This window comes from Pelodiscus sinensis, chromosome 2 (assembly GCF_049634645.1).
Source record: "Pelodiscus sinensis isolate JC-2024 chromosome 2, ASM4963464v1, whole genome shotgun sequence".
Classification (NCBI taxonomy): Eukaryota; Metazoa; Chordata; order Testudines; family Trionychidae; genus Pelodiscus; species Pelodiscus sinensis.
Window position 1 is genome coordinate 215411562 of NC_134712.1, and position 14812 is coordinate 215426373.

Sequence of the window (14812 nt, forward strand, 5' to 3'; positions counted from 1 at the left end):
GAAAAGAGCGTCTACACTGGCCCCGATCCTCTGGAAAAAGTGCCCTTTTCCGGAGGATCTTATTCCTACTTCAAAGCTTTGAAGGAATAAGATCCTCCGGAAAAGGGCACTTTTTCTGGAGGATCGGGGCCAGTGTAGACGCTCTTTTCCGGCTTTTCTAAAAGCCGGAAAAAAGCGGTGGACATTTTTATTTAAATGCCGCGGGGGATATTTAAATCCCCCGCGGATTTCCCTATTACGATAGCTGAAATTAACATGCCCCTTCCGGAAAAGGGGCCAGTGTAGACGTAGCCTGGCTCTTTTTGGTAATGGTGATTGCTCATTTGACTCCTGAACCCACTGAGGTCTGAGTATTACTGGCTTAGACAATGTCCAAACATCCCTTTCTTCCTATCCATTACAGATTTAAAGAAACAGTACACGTTATCACTTTCTCCCCCATATGAGCAATCTTTAGCAAGAATATTCAACAGCAAATAATATACTTTCAGATAAAACACCAACTTCTCTACTTATCCACATTTGATAATCTTTTGAAGTTGAAAAGGGTATTAGCTAGTTCAATTAATTTGAAATATATTTCAAAGGTGGGAATTCCTGTTAAATACAACACTATTCAAAAAATTATTTCCATTCTCTATGGCTCAAGTGCAAGTACCATTTTGCTATGAGGGTCACATGGCATTTACACTTGGCTTAGAACAAGCTCAACACGTCTACAGTTTCTTCTGTACTTAATGCCTCGATCTTTCTAAACTATAGAATCTTAGAGTGAAATTACATCAGTGAAAAAAATGAGCATTGTCCAACATTTTTCTTCATCCAGTTTTTTCAGGGCTGATTCTAGAATTTAAGCAGGGGGTAACTCTGGGCTGCTTTTCAATAGTTAAAGAAAAAAGCGCGAGTTCTCTTAGCTTTGACATCTCTTAGATTTGACGAGTTCTTTTAGATTTGACATCTCTTTTTTTAGCAGGGCCTCCAAGAACAAGCATTTTGTTATGTTAACTGTTACTCTGGTGTGTGGACCCAAAACCAGATGAACAGGACTTACTCTGTTGCCTGACTTGAAGATTGCCCTATGATCAGGAGAATTAACATCTGGTCTTTTTGCTGAAGAATTCTCTTAGTATTTCATCTCCCAGTCTATTATCTCACCAGTCTATTATCTTGAAGGAAATGGAGGCTGGAAGATAAACTATACATGTAAAAATGTGATCACACATCAGTGACTACATCTTTTGGAATGTTCAAATGAAAATGGACACTATTTTGCATTTCACTCTGAGATTGTACCTTCTATAATGGGAACAAATGTACCTTTCTCCACTTATTGCTCCAAACATGTTTTTAGGCTATGTCTACACAGCAGAGTTATTTCAGAATAACTAACATTATCCTGAAATAACAAAGAGCGTGTCTACACAGCAAGTCATTATTTTGAAGTAATGGTGAGGTGGAAGACTTCTTACTCCAACTCCTGTAACCCTCATTTTACAAGGAGTAAGGAAAGACAGTGCCAAAAGCCGAATTAAGCTATTTCGACTTAAGCCGCACAACTGATGCAGCTCTAGTTGCGTAGCTTAATTCAATTGTTGCCCTGCTGTGTAGATGTGCCCTTAGATCCACGCACAAATAGTTATGTCTCTTTTCTTCTGAAAAAGGCACATAGGAACACTCCCTTGTCAGTTCCGGATTGTGGTTCATTATACTATTTTTCTCCATCTAGTTCTTTCACCACATTAGGAAGCAGCAGCATGGGCAACTATTCTGATTTTAAAAGTTATAGTTCTTCTTCAAGAGGTTCCATACTAGTTATCCGTTAAGCAGGTCTTTTCTACCTGATACTGTTCCAACTTCCTCTGTGTAGGACTGTGACGGGGTGTACCAGCCACACACTGTGAAGGCTGAGCCTAATCAGACCCACCTGGCTGAAGAAGCCCTGCTCCCACACCTCTGCTGGGCATGCTCAGACTGCAGCCCAGGTATAAAAGCCTGGAGGGAGGCTCAGTCTGGGCTGACTCCTGGAGGGGAAGGACTTCAGAGGGGAGCGCCTGACCAGCACCAGCCAGCTGATCCAAGGGAAGACAGCAGAAACTCGGGAGCCAGTTGGGATGTCACTCCTGCAGCCTACGAGGGAGAAGCAGCCCCCAGGGAAGTAGTAGACCTGGCAAGCACATGGGACGCTATCTTGCCAGGCCAGGTAGGAAGTGGCCCAGGAAGGGGACTGGAACTGCCTCTCCTGCCCTGGAATCCTTTGCACATTTCAGACGGATTCCCTGCCGAGAGAGTGGTGAGTCCCCTTGCCACTCACAGGGCCCTGGGCCAGGACCTGATGGAGTAGGGTGGGCCCGGGTTCCCTACCAGGGATGTAGCCCTTACGTGTGACTTTGTGTATTGGCTCTGGCCAGTGGGCTGGTGAGCCCTGCCTTAAAGCTATTGACTTTGCATATTGACTCTGGCTAAGGGACCAGCAAACCCTGCCTAAAAGGGCCAGCTATTGACTCTGGCCAGTGGGTCAGCGGACCCTGCTTTAAAGGGCCATTGAGCCTTCCTGTATGACCAGTTCTGGTTGAGCAGTCCATCAGGCCCTAGAGTCAGGGCCAGGCTACAGCCTGGGGTAGAGCTCAGAGCGGATGGTAGGCCTGGGAGGGGAAAAAGAAAAGCCGTCCCGTGACAAGGATACAAGGCCCATCTCAACAGCTGTGGCTTAGTCAAAGGTTATTACTTGTGGCTATTCCATCAATGACAAAGGGAACAGCCAAACAGACCATTCAAAGGCATCCCTGAATATATTTTGAGCTGACTCAACTGTACCTGTAGGACACTGAACCGTACCAGTGACTGCTTCATTTTAGGGCATCTCCTTCAAAACCTATGCCTCGGAGTCAATTTCAAATTTATCAGTATTGAAAATCTTGACTGAACAGTCCAAGACTATTGTTATGCTGAGAAATACTGGTGACTGCCTGGATCACAAACATCTTTGAGTTGGATGGGTGTGAACACATTCCTACTTTCCATGCTCCCTCACTTTACCTGCAGCTGTAGTATCAGGTAGCACAAGCAGAGGTAAAATGCCCATCAGGCCTTAGCTAGAAGTTGTGAAAAGACATGCAGTGATAGCTTTTCTGTAAGACAGTTTGCCCATTCTACTTCCACTCCCATATACATTCAACCTCTTCTGCAGCACAACCACGAGTCAAAATCCTGTGCTCTTGGGGATGGAAATAAGGATCGGAGAAAAGCCAGATAATTAGGAAAAGTATAAGGAAGCACCAAAGATAAGGAATTAGGATATGATTTAAAAATGCTGAATCAAGAAATGCAGGGGACTGGACAGCAACATTTGGGAGACGGGTTATGAGTTCACTCATGACTGCAGACTAAGGAAGATTGTGAAAACCTATTATTAATATAGAAGTAGCCCTTCACTGAAATTGTGATCCAATATTATTTGCTTTTGGAGTGCTCTGAGATGTTGTTGTGTAAGGTTAAGGCATATGTCACAAATCAAGTATTCAACAGATGTGATGTCAAGATTGTGGGCTTCAGAGATTCCATCACCAGCTGCTTAGATAATTACAGATTGGAAAATAGCATGGAAAAACAGACTGACATATCCTTAAGGCAATGTTGCTGAGTACAAAGTATTAAAGAACTCATTAAGCTCAGGTTATGGCATCCAGTAATAATTTACAAGGACTATCATCCACAGCTACATTCCTTGAGCTGTTTTCTTGGGTATTACCAATAGTGAGAGGGTCAAAAGTGTCTGATGGCTGTAGGGAGTTTCCATAGCTGTTATCCCAGTAGAATTCCACAAAATTAACTAGCATTCAAAATAATCCATAAATAATAATGGTTTCTTGTTCTTAACAGCATTGGCAGAATTGGAAATACGGACAGATGGATTTTTATATGGATTTTTTTTAAAGTGTAGTCACTAAAAAGAAAACAAATACATCTCATATTTCACTGTCATAAATCACGTGTAAAGATTAAGAAGGAAGGAAACTCTCCACACTGCATAACTAGCCAGCTAAGTATCTTAAATATAGAATATTTGTTTGGTTAGTTTTTGGTTCATTTGGGGTCTTAATGTTGGGGCATGTCTGGTGTTAATTAAAAGACTATATGTCAGGCTTTCATGATGGACTAATCAAATGGTCTGGCATGGTAAATTCTAAATCCCTGTTCTACAGGATGTTTGATAGTTAACAGGATACTATAAAATACTTTTTTTTCCTGCTCCTCTACTGAAGTTGGTAAGGGTTGTTTCAATAAAGGAGACACTGACTACAGGGACAAAGAGAAATTGATTTTACAGAAAGTGTTGTCAAGTGGACAAAGTAAGCAAACTAAAAAAGTGAAAAACATTTGTCTGTTGCCAACTTATTTCACTTATAGTTATCTTGAAAATTACTTTTTGCTATGGAAAATACAAAAATTTCAGACAGAAATATGCTCTTTAAGATGATGGTTTCCTTTTAGATGCGTTCCTCTTGTAGCTTCCAGGAATGTGTAGAAAGAAAAGAAATACAGAGTGAAGAAAAATAGAGACAGAAATAAAGGGGAAAGAGAAAAACATAGAGAGCAACAAAAACATAGAAAAATGAGTCAGAATGTTAAAAACTGAAAGGGAAAAAAATGAGAACAAGAGAAGCTCCTAGACAATTAACTAGTTTTAAAGTAAAATAATTAAAACAACTTCTCTAAAAGTCTTTCCATCTTAAAAGAATCCATAGCACATATAGACAACTGAGTCAAAGTTTGTTCTCAGTTACTCTGGTGTGATTTGAAAGGCAGTATGGCTAGCAGCTATGGAGCTAAGTTGGGAGCCAGGAAGTCTATGGTGGAGTTAGTATACCAGCATAAGCCAGAGGTGTAGACATAGCCTATGCCAATAGAAGAAGTTTTCTATTGCTGTAGGTACTTCTCACTGAGTGCTGTAAGCTAGGTCAGTGGAATCATTCCTCCATCAACCTAGCTACATCTAGTCTGGGGTTACTTTGGTACAGCAGTGATGCTCAGGGGAGTGGATGTTTTACATCTCTGAGCAACAGAGCTACTCTGACCTCATTTTTAAGTTTATTCCTGCCTCTGCCGCTGATCTACTGTAAGACCTTGGGCAAGTCACTTCTCTCTTTATATCATTCCCCTCTCCCACACTTTGTCTATTTACATTGTAAACTCTTTGGTGGCAGGAACTGTCTCTCACTATTCATGTGTACAATGCCTAGTAAAACGGGGCCCTGATCTTGACTGGATGCTACCATAATAAATCAGGGAAGAAATGCCTAGCAAGAAACAGAGTAGATTTTGGCCTGGCACTTTGTTAAGGGACATTTCCCAAGGCAGCAAATCACTTAGGAGCCCGAGTCCCACTGAGACTCATTGACATTGAAAGTGACTTTGGTGCTTTTCAAAATATGACTAGCATGCACTGGGTCCAGTTCCTGGCTCAGTTCACACCCTGGGTGCCCCACTGAATGCAGGGGGTGTAAAAAGGGCTGATGATCAGAGCAGACGGCGCCCCTTTTCCCCCGCGGGGTGTGAGGAGACAAGCTACACACAGGCCTGGCAGGGAGCTACTGTTTAGGGGTTGCTGGCCGTCCCCTCCCCATCTCCCGGCCCCCCCTCCCCCCAGCCTATGGCCCCGGCAGCGCCGGTCTGCCCGCCTCTGGCGCTTGCTCTGGCCAGCCCGGGATGCTCCCGGCCCGAGGAGGGGATGCTCGCGCTGGGGACAGGGGGCACTAGATGGATGGGGCTGCAGGGCTCTGGCCCCTCCAATGGGGCTGTGAGGGCAGGGCTCGCCCGAAGCCGCCCCCTCCCCCAGCTACAGCCCGCCCGCGGAGACGTGCGAGGAGGGGACGCATCCTCCCGCGCCGCCCGGGTACCCGCTCACCTCCCGGGACCAGCCTCAGCAGCAGCAGCCGCGCCGCGTCCCTCTGCGGCCTCCGGCCCCCAGCCCCTGGAGGGAGGCGCTTCTCCAGCTCCTCCAGCCCGCCCCCTGCAGCCGGGCCCGCGTTCAGCACAGGCCGCCCGGCCCCGGCTCCTTCCTAGGCAGTCGGGCGCCGCAGCGACACGGGCAGAGCGCGGGGAGGGGCCCGGCCGGCTGCAGCGTGACACGGAGCGATGGGGGCAGCAGCCGGCGTCCAGCCCTCCCGCTGCTCGCCCCTTGCCGCTGCCCTGCGCCTCGCCCGGAGCCGTGACCCCCCTGAGCCCGACCCCTGGTGGCCGGGGAACCCGAGCCCTGTGTCAGCCCCCTGCAGAGGTCGGACAGCCAAGGCCCGAGCCCAGAGAGCCCCGCTCACCTTCAGAGGCTGGTCACTTGGCTCTCCGTGACTCAGCCCCCGCTCATTCCGTCCTGCATTGGGGCCCGCAGGAAGCAGCTTTTGCCTTGGTTTGCTTTTCATAGGAGCCCGTGTAGACACACACTGCTCCCGAGTTACTCGTTTCAAAAATGCAGCTTCTGACATTACCTAGCCATTGTCAGCTGTGGCCTCGTGGGAAATCAGGAGATTATAAGGGGACCAGTAGGTAAACCTTGCCTCAAGGGTCTGTATTCTGCACCCAGAGCAGCTCAGGCTGGTTTCACACAAATAGGATGCCAACAGAGAATGTTGGTCCCTGCATTACAATTTATTTTGGTTATATTATTGTATCTTGATCATTTGTTCCCTGTAAGGAAGGGGTGTCACATAAAGTGAAAGTCAGCACATACTTTAGTTTAACTATTATAAAAAGTAAACCTAAATTCTAAGGTACTGATCCTCAAAGGTATTTGGGCACCTAAACCCCATTGATTTTTGTGGGAGTTGAATCCTAACACCTTTGAGGATCTAGGCCTAAAATCCAAAATCTGCAGGCTTCCACCTGGGTAAATCCCTCCACTGAGAGCAATGTGGTGTTTGTCTTTGTAACAACAATAGATTTTGGCTTTTAATGTATATTAATTTCAGGGCAAAGTTCTGTCCATTACATCTGTGTAATATGGTTAAATAAATGTAACAGAACCCTATGTGATCAACATGCCTGTAAGAAAAGCAGCCCAGGATTAAACAACAAAGGGGCATGCACAACTGGGTCTCACAGGAAACATCCAGCACACACATGAGTTATTAAAAAATAAAGTTGAGAGACATAAGTGATGTCAGCTCAACGAAATTCTTAATGTGTATATTTTCATGCACTAGAGATGTACAGAACAATTCGTTACTGTAGGGTAGTTCGTGAGCATAGGGCTTGCTTTTCTTCAGAGAATCTGAGATACAGTATACATATTACCACGTCAAATATTTGTTCCAATGAATACTAACAAATATAATGGAATTTATAATAGAATTTGCAAAGAGACCTAATAAACCCTTTCATCACAAAATCTTGGCGCTTTTTCAAACATACACACCTCCACATAACTATGCATGGTAGAAGTGTATATGTTTGAAAGCACAGACAATCTCAGAATCTGATCCTTCAGGCTGCTTTGCTCTCAGCTCTCAGGACATTATAATCTGATCTAGGGCTCAGTGAAATCAATGGAAAGAAATTGGGTTTTGGATCAGGCACTAAATGGTTTTCCCAACCCAGTGTGGGGATCAGAAATTCAGCCCTTTAATTCTCTGTACTAGACAGCTCTTTCTGGGTTTGCAATGGGCTCAGAATGTTTTCAGGTGCCTGCTTTGTTTTTCCTTAGTTATTTCAACTAGCAGTCTACATCTAGAGTCATTAAAATGTTAGCTGAAAATATTCAACAAATATATTCTTAATTATATGCAAACTCAAAATAGGTAGATTTACATGTTTTAAATTTTAACTGCACTGGTGCTTTAGCTAGTTCTTGGGACACTCTTAAGTATTTAAAGTATTTACATTAAAAGTGGCATTATTCATCATGGAAGATATTACACTTGCCAAAACGACAACTCTGCATATGCTTTCAAGGTGAAGGCTTATAGTCAGTCACCCAGACTTGGAATTTATCTGAAGCTAAAGTTTAGACTTTGAGACTATATCAACATAAAGATCCTACATCTGAATACTTGCAATCTTTTTTTCTGTATTGTGCATTTTATACTCCTTCTATAAAATGTGATACTTATCATAGCATATTCAAACTTTTAGGGGATATTGCATTAGATAAATACCGTAGCAAGGAGAGTATTTCTTTTTTTTTTTTCTTCTTAGCAGACTGTTCATGAGTTGCTTTTCAAATCTGATTTGCATCTATTTCTTGTTTCATAGCTTTTTGGCTCATGATTGTTCGCCCATTAAACTTGCCTTCTCAAAGTTCCACATTCTGGTCTGTGCACTATATGATGTTTCTGTTCAGGCCCTGATCCTGTATGCCCTTATGCATGCAAACTCCCTCTGAAGTAATTTACTGTGCTCTCAGCTACATTTTTATCTTGTTATTTTACATATTATTAGAATTAATCGCACACCTCAAGTGCATAAATAGAAAGTGAGCTTAGTAACACAGTTGTGAACGTAATTGTTTTGTTCTTTCATATTGATATGTATCTGATTTCATCTTCAGGTTATTGGAAATTAAACAAGTTTTAAGTGACCTTCACAGGATCATTCATTAACAAGGAAAACAAAAGTGGGCCTCAGTACCCTTGAACCACTGAACTTTTATCGCTTGGGTACTTGAACTGCTGACCTGTACAAGTACCCTTTGCTTTAACCTCTTTTTAATGTATTCCTTTTACTCTCCTTGTACAATATTAACTGGCTATGATCCAATCATTTGTGTAATACAATATATTTTCTATAATTTAGCTCTATTAAGCCAACTTTTCAAATGGCCTACTAATTGACATTTGCTAGCCTTTTAATGAAATACCATCAACTTGATACTAGTAATCTTAATGAGTTAAAGGTAGTTTCTAGTATTACCCCTGACTGCAGGTCTCCCTGCTGGTTATTATGGCTTTACAATATCAATTTTTAATGTATATATATTTTTAAAAATCTCTTTCCCCATTGCCACAGGAAAGATCAACTCAAACAGATAAAAGGGGAAAAAGATGGCCCACAGTTTAGCACACTTTCTTGTAACTCAGGAGAATGGGATTCAATTCCCTTCCACAGAGGAGCCAACAGACTCATCAGGCCCCTGGGCAAGGGGGGAAGGAGGGGAGAGAACAGCTCTGTGCTTCCAGAAAGGGTGGGGTGGTAGGCAGCCAGCCTTCTACACTGCCCAGAGTGCACCATGCTGTGGCCTTTCCACTCCCAGGCAGCCCTCAGAGCTGCCCAGAGCCGGCGATGTAGTGCTCCAGCACTTCAGCAGCAATTTAATGTGCCTGAAGCTCCTGTGGTAGTGGTGGCAGTAGCCAGGAGACCCAGGCCCTTATGAACGGCTAGGCCCTAGGGAAACTGCCCCCTATGCTTTCCCTCACCCTGTCAGTGAGCCTATCCTCTCACAAACAGAGTGAGCTCCTGATCTGGCAGTGAAATCTCCATGGGAGCAGTGGTGTGATGTGAACACACAAAAAGCTCATTGCAAAATTGGAGCTTGACTGTTGTGGGAAACTGATTAAACCAAGAGCTGTCCAATTACATAAACCTTAAAATATGTAGTAATATTAGGTGTAATAGTAGCATGCAAAATACTTAGGCCTGGCCTAGACTAGAAAATTAGGCCAGTTTAAGTATATAGGGGTATGTCTACACTACAGCACTAATTCGAATTAACTTAATTCAAATTAGTTAATTTGAACTAAGCTCATTCGAACTAGTGCATCTAGACCTAAAAACTAGTTCGAATTAGCATTTTGCTAATTCGAACTAGGATGTCCACACTGAGTGGACCCTGAACCAAGGTTAAGGATGGCCGGAAGCAGTGCCGGCAGGGCATCAGATTAGGACTTAGAGCGTGGAGCTGCTGTCTCAGGCTAGCCGAGGGCTGTGCTTAAAGGGACCCAAACCCCACCCCAGACAGACAGTTCTCAGGGGTTCCCCGCTTGCAAAGCAGTCCTGGCCTGGAGTGCCCTGAGTGCCCACACTCGGCACATCACAGCACTTGGCCATCAGCCCGGCTGCACTTGCCGCAGGCTGCCATCTGGGGAGAGGGGGTAATCAGGGGGCTGCAGGAGAGCTTCCACCCCGAGAAGCCCGCAGAGCCAGTCCAGTCCTCCCCATCAGGGGCTTGTACCCCATTCCTCCCTCACCTCCTTCCACTTACCCATCCCTAGCCCCCCTTCCTGATGTACAAAATAAAGGACATGTGTGTTCAAAAATAGAAACTCTCTTTATTGAACAAAACTGGTGGAGACTGGGAAAAGGAGGTGGGAGAGGGGAAGACAGAGGGTGGGAGAGGGGAGGGCAACTAAAATGATCAGGGGTTTGGAACAGGTCCCATATGAAGAGATGCTAAAGAGACTGGGACTTTTCAGCTAAGAAAAGAGGAGACTGAGGGGGGGATATGATAGAGGTCTATAAAAGCATGAGTGGTGTGGAGAGGGTGCGTAAAGAAAAGTTCTTCATTAGTTCCCATAATAGAAGGACAAGAGGACACCAAATGAAATGAATGGGTAGCAGGCTTCAAACTAACAACAGAAAGTTGTTCTTCACAAAGCAAATAGTTAACCTGTGGAACTCCTTGCTGCAGGAGGCTGTGAAGGCTAGAACTAGAACAGAGTTTAAAGAGAAGTGAGATAAAGTCATGGAGGTTGGGTCCATGGAGTGGTATTAGCCAGGTGGTAGAAATGGTGTCCCTGGCCTCTGTTTGTGGAAGTCTGGAGATGGATGGCACGAGACAAATGGCTTGGTCATTGTCTTCGGTCCATCCCCTCCAGGGTACCTAGTGTTGGCCGCTGTTGACAGACAGGCTACTGGGCTAGATGGACCTTTGGTCTGACCCAGTACGGCCATTCTAAGCTCAGGGCTCAGGGTCGGGGTTCTCAGTGGACCACCTTGATTTTCATGCAAACCTGCTCCTGGGTGGCCAGGCTGGCAGCTATCCTGCCCTAGATGGCCACTTTCCTGTGCCTAGTGCAGAGGTCGTGGATGAGGTCCACGATGTCTGCACTAGACCAGGCGGGCGCCTGCCCCTTGCGGACCTGGGCAGGCTCCTGGGAGCCGCCAGCCTGGTCCCGGGAAGAGGCGGAAGGCTGGGTGGCAGCGGGTGGCTGGCTTGAGCTGTGCCAGGTGCAGGGTCTGCTGGCTGAGTGCTGGCAGGCTTGCACCTGGCACGGGCACTGTAGCCAGCCCATGTCCCTTTAAGGGCTCCGGGGCCGGGAGGGGGGCAGAAGAGTTTCCCTGGTGGTGCCCAGAGTGGCTACCAGGGAAAGCTGGGGAGGGCTAGCCTCCCACTAGTTCGAATTAAGTGGCTACACAGTCCTTAATTCTAACTAGTTAATTTGAACTAGGCGTTAGTCCCCGTGGAATGAGGTTTACCTAGTTCGAATTAAGTGCTCCGCTAGTTCGAATTAAGTTCGAACTAGCGGTTCGCATGTGTAGCGCCTATCAAAGTTAATTTGAACTAATGTCTGTTAGTGTAGACATACCCTAGGTTAGGTATGTAAAAAATCCACACCTCTGAGTGATGTGATTAAACTGCTGTAAATCCCCATGTAGACAGAGCTAGGTTGCCAGAGGAATTCTTCCTTCCAACTTGCTACTGTTTCTCAGGGAGGTGGATTACCCCTATACTAATGGAGATACCATCCTGGCAGTGTAGGTAGAGCCTATACTGAAGTTCTTCAGCTATGTCACTGAAGTATTTTAAATATATACAAGCCTTGAAACAGGAGTTTTAAAATGATGATATTCCTTAAAAGGAAAAAAATACTAAACAGTCTGTTTAAAGAGAACCCGAATATTTTTTTTTCTTTCAGGAAGTGTTTTCTTCAGCAGGGTCAAGACAAACTTTATAAAGAGGGACTAGAACAAAGAAACTGCAAGTTGGCAAAGGGGAAAAACATCTGAAACTTCCTTTTGGCAGGAGATAGCAAAACTCCTGGGGCATCATAATGAAAACAAAAACAAACAAGTTTCCCTTCCCAGCAAGATGACAAACCAAACACAATAGTTTATGGTGTGCTGCTTTCAAGGCAGCCAGTTTTGAGTTTTTGTAAACAGAGAGATACAACCATTTCAAACCAGGGACTTTTAGCCCAACAGATCTCCACCATCTTTACTGTGGCCTAGAGTGAATAAAACAGATCTGATGAGCTGAAAAAGACAAAACATCCCTCTACATTTTTCAGTTTGCTTTTTACCTTAGAAATGAGACTGTGTAATCTATTCTTCCACCTGTATGACCTTCTAGTTGCCTTAAAGCATATATATGATAGAATTCTAAAAAAGCACATCTGGAAGGAATCTTTAGAGATCTAGTCCAGTGACCTTCACTGAGGCAGGACCAAGCATACCTAGACCACTTCTGATAGGCGTTTGTCTAAGAAGCTGTCTAAAAACCTCAAATAAGATTTCACAATTTTTCTTAGACTTCTGTTCCAGAGATTAACTGTTCTAATAGTTAGAAACCTTTTCTTAAGGCCATATCTAAATCTCCCTTGCTGCATATTAAGCTCCTAAATCCTTCACTGGACATGATGAAAAATTGATCATTATCTTCTCTATAATGACCTTTGACATAAAAACTGTTATTAGCCGCGCTCCGCCGCCCCCCGGCTTTGTTTCTCAATATTAAACATTCCCTTTTTGAAACTTTTCCTCAAAAGTTGTTTTTGTTGCTCTCCTCGAGAATCACTGGACACAATACTCCAGCTGAACCCTCACAGTGCCAAGGACAGCAAAACAATTGCCACTAATTTCGTATACAGTACATGACACTCCTGTTAACACACACCAGAAAAATATTATTCTGTTTTGCAACTATATTTCTTTATTGACATATTCAATTTGTGATGTACTGTAATGTTCAGATCCTTCTCAGCAGTGCTACTGGATAGCCATTTATTCTCTATTTTGTAGCTGTGCATTTGGTTTTCTTTCTGAAGTTTAGTACTCTTCTCTTCTCATTACTGAATTTCTTCTTGTTAATTTCAGACCAATTCTCCAATTTGCCATGCTATTATTAATTCTAATCCTCTCTTTTACAGTGCTTGCAAGACCTCCCAGCCTGGTATCATTGGAAAATTTGATAAGACTATTCTTCACTCCATTACCCTAGTCATTAATGAAAATATTGAGTAATGCTGGCCCTACGATAGACCCCTTTGGAACCTCACTAGATACATCTTTCAATCAGTTGTGCACCCATATTATAATAATTCCATTTAGACCACTTTTCCCTACTTTGCTTATGAGAATGTCATGTGGTCCTGTTTCAGCAGCCTTATTAAAATAAAATATAATGTTTACTATTTCCCACTATCCACTAGGACATTTGTTTTGAAGGGTTTTAAATAAAGACATTCTTTCTCCAAAAAGTTCAATAGTCATTAATGTTAAGTAGGGTTACCAGATGGCTTAAAAAAAAATACCGCACACAATTGATATCAGATGGGGTGGGGGTGGGTGGGGAACAGCTGGGAGCGGAGCAGGGCTGGCCAGGAGGAGGTCGGGGGGAGTGGAGCCAGGATGGGGAGAGGGGAGAACCGGCTGGCGGAAAGCAGGGCTGGCCGGGAGGCGGGGAGCGTGGCTGGCCAGGGGGAGAGAGCATGAGCGTGTCTACTAGCCAGGCAGTATGCAACTATGTACTGAAACTCATAATAATAAAATGTACTTAATTAGAAAATATTGGACATTTATATGTCTGGTATTTTCTCAATTTATTTCCTGGACAGAAATCTCAAATACCAGATTGTCCGGTTCACAACTGGACACCTGGCAACCCTAATGTTAAGTAGCTGTTAACCTGAAACAAAAAGCAGAGATGTCCTACTCCACAAAGGTACTCAGATGCCTAAACCCCAGATTTGCCAAGTAAGTTAGTTTCAGACAACACTGCAATCCACAAAGGACCCATTTGGCTGCTGCCTACCTCTCCTCATTCATTGTACAGAGAGCCTAGGTATCAAAATAGGGCTTTGTGGAGTGCAGTGTTGTTCCTGCGATTTTCTAGGTCCCTACAAGTTAGGTGTTGTGATGCTTAGCATCAAGTACCTAAATTCCTTTGTGAATTCAGACCAGAGTGTTAAAAAGTCTGACTAAAAAAAGTCCCTTTCACTCTCAATTGCTTTAATTGTACTCTTTTGTGATGTCATTGTTTCATTAGTTCTTCAGTCACTGTAGAGTCTTCCAGGACAGATGAGAGCTGAATTTCTACTATTAAAAGAAGCAGAAAAAAACACCCTCAAAATAAACAAATACAGTCTTCAAACTCTCTCTGTACATTATAAAAAAAAAAGCAAACAGAGTACACCTTCCTCCCCACCTTTTGTTTAAAAAACCAAACAAACCAACCCTTTACAGCATGGGTTCCCAAACTGGAGGGGTGTGCCCCTCTGGGGAGGGGTGCGTGAAGAAATTCCAGGGGGAGCGAGGCAACCCAGCCACATATACCCCCGTCAATCCCACCCCAAGTTTTGCTGCTTTTTTTTCGGGGGGGGAGGGGATGACGGGTTTCTCAAAAATCAGAAAGGTGATGCTGAAAAGTTTGGGAACCACTGGCTTATAGGCTACTTTTAATTATCCAGAGCTGAGAACCCTTTCTTTCAGGCCTTGTAAGGTAAGATAAAATCTCTCATCTCACCTGAGGTTAAAATAAGGGAGAGCTCAGTTCTTCTCCTTCTGCTAAGAGAGGAAGGAGATCTCTCCCTGACTTGAGTAAACAGTGCTCCTCGACAGCTTCTCCTCCTCTTTAGCTGGAGTGGTGAGACCTCCTTTTCCTGTTTCA

General features: G+C 44.2%; 1 protein-coding gene across 6 annotated transcripts in view; it reads right to left on the reverse strand.

Moving 5' to 3' along the window:
• The window catches only part of STEAP2 (STEAP2 metalloreductase), a 36257-nt gene that overhangs the window by 14309 nt on the left and 7136 nt on the right, over positions 1 to 14812 (reverse strand). Inside the window, exon 1 of one of the 6 annotated variants that reach the window (XM_075922407.1) lies at positions 6315 to 6424. The exons of 1 other annotated variant lie outside the window; for it this stretch is intronic. The gene's annotated coding sequence lies outside the window, so the exon portion shown is untranslated. Of the gene's footprint in view, positions 1 to 1051; positions 4055 to 5905; positions 6260 to 6314; positions 6425 to 14812 lie in introns of those variants that run through there. 4 more of the 6 variants (XM_075922408.1, XM_006114446.4, XM_075922405.1 and 1 more) reach the window with 4 other exon arrangements.